Raw genomic sequence first — 6000 nt, forward strand, 5'->3', positions numbered from 1 at the left:
ATGACTATGTGTTCCCTCTGACTCTGTGTTCCCAGCAACCCCAAGGAGAGATTTCACATGGGGAATATCTGTATCAGAAATAAAAACAAGTTCCTATGACTAATTTTTTTCTTCCTTTTTAGGAAAGTACCATCCTTCTTAGCAATAGGCATACTTCCAGCTCAGCTGCTGACTGGCTAAGAGTAGGTATTTATATCAATTCTCTTAATTTTCTTTTGGTGACTAAATTATTCCCATTTTATAGGTATTCTTGCCTGGGAGATACTTAGAAATTACGCTCAAAGAAGATTGCATTCTCATGTTTTTAAATAATAGTTAGGGCAACTGTTGGATTATATTTACAAATTGGTTCCATGAGAGCCCTGAAGAGATTTTTTTTTCTTTTGCCTTAGATTTATTGAAATACCTGGGAGCCCTCAAAGGAAAGACTGTTGATTTTAGGGCTATGTTTACAAGTCAACAGTACAGAAACATTTTTGGTATGAAAACCATTCGGTGGGTCTGCAAACACAGTTAAGCTTGTCAGAGAGAAAATAAATGAACAACTTAGGCATCTTTCCAAAGGATCAGTGGGTCCAACCTCAGCCTCTGTGTCAACAGCAACGGCAACAACAGAAGAAGAGGGTCACATAGAGTTAAGAATACAAAAGAGAGATAAGATGCTTCCAGAAGGCTCACCTACGCTTATCTTTCAACCAAGGCTAAGCCAAATAGAAGATAAATTACATGTTTACATACAGAATCCTGTAGTGTTTATGCTGGACCTAGAACCCAGAATTCAGGCTTGCTAAAGTATATTACTTTTTCTCCATGTTTGTCACCCTAGTTCACAGAAGAAGGGAGAAGACTCTTATACCTGCCACTCAAGCCTCCCTCAAATCCTTAGCTTCTTAGTGTCCCAGGTGTGCAGACGTGGATGTGTGAGACAAGTTCCTATTGAGTGTATAATTCTTTTGGCGGACAAGGACAAAAAAGGGTCCAGGCAACAGACCTGGAATAATCAATCAGGCAGCACACCTGTGTAAATGTTAGCATCTTATAATAGAAAGAGCTCTAAACCTTGGGAAAATCTTGTAACCTCCTAGGTCTTGTGGGGTTTTTTACTTTTATTTTTTAATGGGCCAGATGAGAAGATTGCACATGTAGATCACTGGGGATGCTTGTTAAAAGTAGGCATTTCTGGCCCACCTCTGCAGATTCTGACCAGTGGACTGGCATAACAATGGTGATAGGGGGTGGGCTGGGTAGGAGTCAGTTTAGAAAAGGAGGTCTGGGTTGACAACTGTTTTCTAAAAGCTCTGCTGGCAATTTTGTGGGTGACCGGTTAAGTTCTGCTCTAAAATTTTCAGGGATGATTTCAAAAAACCAAAAAGTTCATACTCCATAAGTAATATACTAGTATTATACTACATGAAATCTCACAACCTGTTCTAAAAACCTAATATTTGTTGTTTTTTTCTCCCATCTCCCAAAGACTAATCTGGGTTGACCCCAGGGTTAAAGATAGTAGTAGTAATAATAATAATAATAATAATAATAGAATTTACTATATGCCAGGCACTGCCTGTCCTAAACACTTCATATGTCTTCATATAATTCTCTCAACAATGGTAAGATAGAGTATTACTATTATGCCCATTTTTCAGATGAAGAAACAAGGCATGGAGAAGTCAAGTAACTTATACATGGTAACACAGATAACAAAGTATACCAAGTGGATTCAGGCTGGCTCAGGGGAACTTTCTATCTGAAGGAACCCAAGTAGCCTGGTTTTATAGGAAAATCCCAGGGTTTGGTGTCAAACATGCTCAAATTCTGGAACAAGTACTCTTCAGTTAGCTGTGTGATCTTGGGTGACCTTACTTAGTTTTGTTCAGTGTCTTAATCACAATAGGCTGCTATAACAAAATACTACAGAGTTGGTGGCTTAAACAATAGACATTTACTTCTCACAGATCTGGAGACTGCGATGTTCAAGATTGAGATGCCAGCCAATTTGGTTCTTAGTGAGAGGTCCCTTCTTGGTTTTCAGAAGGCCATCTCTTGTTGTATCCTCATTTGGTGGAAAAAAAGAAAGAAAGAAAGAGAAAGGAAGAAAAAAACTGAACTTCTGTTTCAAAGAAACAGAGAGAAAGAGAAGGAAAAGAGGGAAGAAAGCAGAAAGAAAGAAAGAGAAATAAAGAAAGAAAAAGAAAGAAAGAAGAAAGAAAGAAAGAAAGAAAGAGAAATAAAGAAAGAAAAAGAAAGAAAGAAAGAAAGAAAGAAAGAAAGAAAGAAGAAAGAAAGAAAGAAAGAAAGAAAGAAAGAAAGAAAGAAAGAAAGAAAGAAAGATTGGTCTCTGGTTTCTCCCTCTTTTTTTAAATATTTTTAAAGACTTTATTCATTTTAGAGAAGAGAGAGAAAGAGAGAGAGGGAGAGAGAAGGGGGGAGGAGCAGGAAGCATCAACTCCCATATGTGCCTTGACTGGGCAAGCTCAGGGTTTCGAACCGGCGACCTCAGCGTTCCAGGTCGATGCACCATCCACTGCGCCACCACAGGTCAGGCTCTCCCTCTTTTTATTTTCTTTATTTTAATTTATTGTGTTTATACAGATTCTAGTGTTGCCCTGAATGCATCGCCCCTCCCACATATTCTCCTCAACATCTTCCTTGCCCCCCTACCCATAATGCCCTCCCCCCTTCCCTTCAGGTTTATCTCAACCTATCATCCCCTTTCCCTCTGTTCTCTTTTCCTCTGGGCCCTTTGATCTCTCCTCTGTCTCAATTCCGCTCCTCAGTTTACATTGTTCATTGGATTCCTCAAATGAATGAGGTCATATGATATCTTTCTTTTTCTGCCTGGCTTATTTCACTTAACATAATAGTTTTCAGGTCCATCCAGGTTGTCACAAAAGGTAAGATTTCTTTCTTTTTCATGGCCCCATAGTATTCCATTGTATATATGTACCACTGCTTTTTAATCCATTTGTCCACTGACAGACACTGGCCTGTTTCCAGATCTTCGCTATTGTGAACAATGCTGCCATAAACATAGGGGTGCATTTCTCCTTTTGAAACAGTGCTATGGGTGTTCTTGGGGTATATTCCTAAAAGTAGGATAGCTGGATCAAAAGGCAGTTCAATTTTAATTTTTTGAGGAATCTCCGTACTGTTTTCCACAGTGGCTGCACCAGTCTACATCCCCACCAGAAGGAGGGTTTCCTTTTCTCCACATCCTCACCAACACTTATTCTGTGTTGTTTTGTTGATGAGCGCCATTCTGACTGGTGTGAGGTGATATCTCATTGTGGTTTTAATTTGCATTTCTCTAATGATTAGTGATGTTGAGCATTTATTCATATGCCTATTGGCCATCTGTATGTCCTCTTTGGAGAAGTGTCTATTCATTTCTTTTGCCCAATTTTGATTGGATTGTTTATCTTTCTGGTATTGAGTTTTACAAGTTCTTTATAAATTTTGGTTATTAACCCCTTATCAGATGTATTGTCAAATATGTTCTTCCGTTGTGTAGTTTTTTTATTCTGTTTTTATTGTCTTTAGCTATGCAAAAGCTTTTTAGTTTGATATAGTCCCATTTATTTATCTTGTCTTTTATTTCCCTTGCCTGTGGAGATAAATTGGCAAATATATTGCTGTGAGAGATGTCAGAGAGCTTACTGCCTATTTTCTTCTAAGATGCTTATGGTTTCATGGCTTACATTTAAGTCTTTTATCCATTTTCAGTTTATTTTTGTGAATGGTGTAAGTTGGCGGTCTAGTTTCATTTATTTGCAGGTAGCTGTCCAATTTTCTCAACACCATTTGTTAAAGAGACTGTCTTTACTCCATTGTATGTTCTTACCTCCTTTGTCAAATATCAATTGTCCATAAAAGTGTGGGTTTATTTCTGGGTTCTCTGTACTGTTCCATTGATCTATATGCCTATTCTTATGCCAGTACCAAGCTGTTTTGAGTACAATGGCCTTGTAGTATAACTTGAAATCAGGAAGTGTGATACAAGAAATGTTAAAGGGCCTGTTGTAAACAGATCAAAGTGGGAAAAGAATATAGTAAAAGAGGAATACAGCTTTAAAGAATAAAATGGCAATCAACAACTACCTATCAATAATAACCTTAAATGTAAATGCATTAAATGATCCAATAAAAAGAAATAGGGTAGCTGCGTGGATAAGAAAACAGGACCCATACATATGCTGTCTACAAGAAACCCACCTTAAAACAAAAGATGCACATAGACTGAACGTAAAAGGATAGAAAAAAAAAATTTCATGCAAATGGAAATGAAAAAAAAGCTAGGGTAGCAATACTGATATCAGACAAAATAGACTTTAAAACAAAGCCTATATTAAGAGATAAAGAAGGTCACTGCATAATGATAAAGGAAGATATAACCATTATAAATATCTATACACCTAATATAGTAGCACCTAAATATATAAAGCAGATTTTGATGGATATAAATGGCGAGATCAACAGCAATACTATAATAGTAGGGGATTTCAATATTCCATTAACATCACTAGATAGATCCTCAAGAAAGAAAATTAACAAAGAAACAGCAGACTTAAAGGACATACTAGATCAGTGGTAGTCAACCTGGTCCCTACCACCCACTAGTGGGCATGCCAGCTTTCATAGTGAGTGATAGCAGAGTAACCAAAGTATAAATAAAAAGATAGATTTAACAATAGTAAGTTGATTTATAAAGATTTGTTCTGCCAAATTTAGCAAAACTTTGACATAAAGTACTTGGTAAGTAATTATTATTATATGCTTTAACTTGCTCTAACTCTGCTTTCTAAATTTTATAAAATAAAGTTACTTCCCTACTTTATAAATCACCATTACTGTGGAACTGGTGAGTGGTTAGAAAATTTTACTACTAACAGAGATACAAAAGTGGGCAGTAGGTATAAGAATGTTGACTACCCCTGCACTAGATCAACTAGATTTAATAGATATCTTTAGAACCTTTCACCCTAAAGCAGCAGAATATACATTCTTTTAAAGTGCTCATGGTATATTGTTTAGGATAGACCACATATTAGGGCACAAAAGCAGTCTCAACAAATTTAAGAAGATTGAAATCATATCAAGCATTTTCTCTGATCACAATGTCATGAAACTAGAAATCAACTACAGCAGAAAAACTGAAAAATACTCAAACACTTGGAAACTAAATAGCATGTTATTAAATAATGAATAGGTTAACAATGAGATCAAAGAAGAAATTAAGAAATTCCTAGAAATGAATGATAATGAGCATACAACAACTAAAAATTTATGGGACACAGCAAAAGCAGTACTGAGAGCATTACAGCATACCTTAAGAAGCTAGAAAAAGCTCAAATAAACAACTTAACATTGCATCTAAAAGAAGTAGAAGAAGAAGAGCAAGTAAAGCCCAGGGGTAGTAGAGGGAAGGAAATAATAAAGATCAGAGTGGAAATAAATGACATAGAGGCTAAAGAAACAATACAAAGGATCAATGAAACCAGGAGCTGGTTCTTTGAAAAGGTAAACAAGATCGATGAACCTTTAACCAGACTCACCAAGAAAAAAAGAGAGAGGACTCAAATAAATAAAATTAGAAATGAGAGTGGAGAAATAACAACTGACACAACTGAAATACAAAGAATTGTAAAAAAATACTATGAAGAACTGTAACATATAATATTCCTTGAAACATATAATATTTTAAAAATCAATCTGGAAGAATCAGAAAACCTAAACAGACCGATTATAACAAATGAGAGCAAAACAGTTATCAAAAAGACTCCGAACAAACAAAAGCTCGGGGCCCAATAGCTTCACAAGTGAATTCCACCAAATATTCAAAGAAGAATTAACTCCTATCCTTATCAAGCTATTTCAAAAAATTCAAGAGGAAGGAAGACTTCCAAGCTCCTTTAATGAGGTGAGCATAATTCTGATTCCCTCTTTTTTTAAGATCACTAATCCCATTGTGTTGCTCAACCACGGTGACTTTTTCTAAACCTA

Source organism: Saccopteryx bilineata, chromosome 12, assembly GCF_036850765.1.
Source record: "Saccopteryx bilineata isolate mSacBil1 chromosome 12, mSacBil1_pri_phased_curated, whole genome shotgun sequence".
NCBI lineage: Eukaryota > Metazoa > Chordata > Mammalia > Chiroptera > Emballonuridae > Saccopteryx > Saccopteryx bilineata.